We start from the raw sequence: 4458 nt of genomic DNA, 5'->3' as shown, positions 1-4458 counted from the left end.
CGGTTCCACATGTTATTGACTCAAAGGTAGGTGTAGTAAGGCATTGAAGCTCAGTCCCGACGGCCTGGAGAGGGAAATGTAACTCCTATGCCAGGGCTTGTGGTGCTACCGCTGCACGAACTCGTGACAAACTTGAGATTTGTTTCTTTACTATACATGCACGCAACGATTTAATGGACATTGTAATCTCAACATGTGATGGGGAGCTCTAAATTTGAATTTGAAACTTATAAAACGAAAAGATTCAAAACAAATAAACTGGGAGAGAGGGATTATATCGTAGGATGTGTCCCATACAAAATAAGTCCCCTCGTTTGTCACCGCGAAGATGTGGTTAGAAAGGAGCACAGCGTCTTCGTACTCGTACGATAACAAATCGGCCGCAGACAGCATGGTCCGCCTTTGACCGCCATGTGCAAGGTTCGTGCTATCTTTTTCAATCTCGTCGTGGTTCCATCGTACCAATTCATGTGGTGGCCCATTGCATGGCTGATCCCAATGTTGGACAAAGGTTCTACGGGAACGGTGTCACCGTTGTAAATGTTGTGCAAATTGATGTTGGTACCCTCCCGTAAATATGCAAGCCAATCTCCTCTAGCACCAAGCCTAACCTGTGAAACAGGGGGCAGGGGGAGAACTAGGAAATGGACACGAGAGTAGTCTTTAGAATGCATTTACTACATGATCAAACTCATCTTACCTGCTCATCGGTGGAAATCCGAGTGCCCCTCAACGTCGGCATCTCAAGGGGCGTCAACTTGCAACTACGGCCACGCCATGCTGGAGAGACCCCCAAGGAAACATCCTCGTGCATTCCATGATTGCAATGTTGTTAGTATGAATTCTTTGAGTATCCATGATGCTAATGATGCAAAGCCATAAGCTTGGGGATGCTATGTTTGATGAAGATGATATTTTTTTGTTCCCCAAGTTCTGATGATAAAAGTTATTATGATGATAGCATGCCTCCTATTTATGATAATTATGTTGATGAAAGTGGGTTTGGAAGAGTTTTAACTCTAGGAAATAATGATCCCACTATTTTGGAGGGTGTTGAATCTTATTGTTAGAATTATGAAAGTGGATTTGGAGAGGTCATGACTTTATTTAGTGAATCCACTACTTTGGAAAAGGTTCCAATTGATTATGAGAAAAAAAGTTGCTATCTAGGATGATTATTGTGATGACATGTATGCTATGAATAATAATGATAACCATGAAACTTGTCATCATGATTTTAATTTTCAATTGGATTATGCCTCACATGATAGTTTCTTTGTTGAATTTGCTCCTACTATTGATGAGAATAAATTTGCTTATGTGGAGAGTAATAAAATTTGTATGCTTATGTATCATGAAAATAATGCTTTATGTGATAGCTATATTGTTGAATTCATTCATAATGCTACTGAAAATTATTATGAGGCCGGAACATATGCTTGTACGAAATGCAATAGTATCAAGTTTCATCTCTATGTGTTGAAAATCTTGAAGTTTTGCTTCTTTTGCCTTCCTATGCTAGTTGATTCTTGCTCCCATAATTTGTTTTCTCAAAAAATCCCTGTGCATAGGAAGTGGGTTAGACTTAAATGTGCTAGTCATATGCTTAATGATGCTCCCATTATGTTTCAATTCTTTACTTCTATGTGAGCATCATTGAAATCATAATGCTAGCTAAAAGGCATTAAAGAAAAGCGCTTGTTGGGAGGCAACCCAATATTATTCTGTGTTTTTTGTTTTTGCTTCTGTTCTTGAATAAATACACAATATTACTTCTATAGTAACTGTGATTTAGTGTTTTAGTTAGTGTTTGAGCCAAGTAAGACCTTTGGGATGATCTATGGTGATAGTTGATTTGATCTTGCTGAAAAACAGAAACTATTGCACCCAGTAAAATAATTTTAGAAATTCACAGAAACATGCTTTTGATATGATTCTTTTTGCACAAGATTGATATAAAAATTTCCCAGGCTGTCCTAATTTGTTCAGAATTTTTTGAGTTATATAAGTATACGAAGTTTCTAGATTGCTACAGACTGTTCTGTTTTTGACAGATTCTGTTTTTATGTGTTGCTTGCTTATTTTGATGAATCTATGGGTAGTATCGGAGGGTATGAACCATGGATAAGTTGGAATACAGTACATATAACACCAATGTAAAATTGGAATGAGCTTACAACAGTACCTAAGTGGTGATTTTCTTTATTATACTAACTGATCTTACGAGTTTTCTGTTGAGTTTTGTGTTGTGAAGTTTTCAAGTTTTGGGTAAAGATTTGATGGACTATGGAATAAGGAGTGGAAAGAGCCTAAGCTTGGGGATGACCAAGGCACTCAAGATAATATTCAAGGACAACTAGGCATCAAAGCTTGGGGATGCCCTGGATGGCATCCCCTCTTTCGTCTCAATCCATCTGGGAGGTCTGTTTAGTATCCCAAAACTGCTTAACAACAGTCGGACAAGTGGGTAATGTTGGGGTGAACCAAAAAAAGTTTGGGTAGAGCTGGATCTAAGTGTTGGCTAGGTAAACGCCCCGTAGTAAGAGGGGTAGTTATGAACCCTGTGGACCACCCCCATGGGGGCGGTGAAGGGAAAGCTCCCATTGGTAGAAAAAACCCACAAGCCCTTGGGGTTATCCTGCGCTTGGGTAAATTTACTTGAGGCTATATTTTTATTCACCAAATGATATGTCTTTTTCTTAGCATCTTGTATGATATGAGTCTTTGATTTTTAGTTTTCCACAATCATCCTTGCTATACACACCTTTCGAGAGGGACACACATGAATCATGAATTTATTAGAATACTCTATGTGCTTCACTTATATCTTTTGAGCTAGGGAGTTTGCTCTAGTGCTTCACTTATATCTTTTTAGAGCATGGAGGTGGTCTTATAAATAGTATGACAATTTTCTTAGGTTATGAATTTAGTCCTAATATGATGGGTATTCAAGAGGGATATAATAAAAACTTTCATATAAGAGCATTGAATATATGATAAGTTTGATTCCTTACATTTGTTTTGAGATATAAAGATGGTGATATTAGAGTCTTGCTAGTGAGTAATTGTGGATTGGTAGAAATACTTGTGTTAAAGTTTGTGATTCCCGTAGCCTGCACGTTGAACCGTTATGTGATGAAGTTGGAGCATGATTTATTTTTTGATTATCTTCCTTATCAGTGGCGGTCAGGGACGAGCGATGGTCTTTTCCTACCAATCTATCCCCCAAGGAGCATGAGTGTAATACTTTGTTTCGATAGCTAATAGATTTTTGCAATATGTATGTGAGTTCTTTATGACTAATGTTGAGTCCATGGATATACGCACTCTCACCCTTCCACCAATGCTAGCCTCTCTAGTACCGCGCAATTTTCGCCGTTGCATTACACCCAGCATATAACCTTCCTCAAAATAGCCACTATACCTACCTATTATGGCATTTCCATAACCATTCTGAGGTATATTGCCATGCAACTTCCACCGTTCTGTTTATTATGACACGCTTCATCATTGTCATATTGCTTTGCATGATCATGTAGTTGGCATAGTATTTGTGGCAAGGCCACCATTCATATTTTTTATACATGTCACTCTTGATCATTTCACATCCCGTTACACCGCCAGAAGCATTCATATAGATTCATATTTTGTTCTAAGTATCGAGTTGTAATTCTTGAGTTGTAAGTAATAAAAGTGTGATGATCATCATTATTAGAGCATTGTCCCATGTGAGGAAAGGATGATTGAGACCGATGTTTGCTAGAACTACGTCGATATTTCCCCAAAGAGGAAGGGATGATGCAGTATAGCAACAGTAGGTATTTCCCTCAGTGATGATACCAAGGTTATCGAACCAGTAGGAGAACCTCCTCACACCACATAAACAGCACCTGCACACAAATAACAAATACTCGCAACTCGGCGTGTTAAAGGGGTTGTCAATCCCTTTTGGGTACGGCGCCTCAAGATAGGCAAATAACGTGAGGTAAAAGCGGTAGATAGGATAAATAGATCGCGGAACAAATAAATTGCAGCAAGGTATTTTTGTATTTTTGGTTTAATAGAACTGAAAATAAATGCACAGGAAAATAGATCACAAAGGAAAATATGATGAAAAGAGACCCAGGGGGCCGTAGGTTTCACTAGTGGCTTCCCTCGAGAAAAATAGCATACGGTGGGAAAACAATTACTGTTGAGCAATTGATAGAACTTCAAATAATCATGACAATATCCAGGCAATGATCATTATATAGGCATCACATCCAAGATTAGTAGACCGACTCCTGCCGGCATCTACTACTATTACTCCACACATCGACCGCTATCCAGCATGCATCTAGTGTATTAAGTTCATGGAGAAATGGAGTACTGCAATAAGAATGATGACATGATGTAGACAAGGTCTATTTTTGTAGAAATAGACCCCATCTTGTTATCCTTAATAGCAATGATACATAC

Source organism: Triticum aestivum, chromosome 7B, assembly GCF_018294505.1.
Source record: "Triticum aestivum cultivar Chinese Spring chromosome 7B, IWGSC CS RefSeq v2.1, whole genome shotgun sequence".
In the NCBI taxonomy this organism is placed as follows: domain Eukaryota; kingdom Viridiplantae; phylum Streptophyta; class Magnoliopsida; order Poales; family Poaceae; genus Triticum; species Triticum aestivum.
This window is presented reverse-complemented; position numbering follows the sequence as displayed.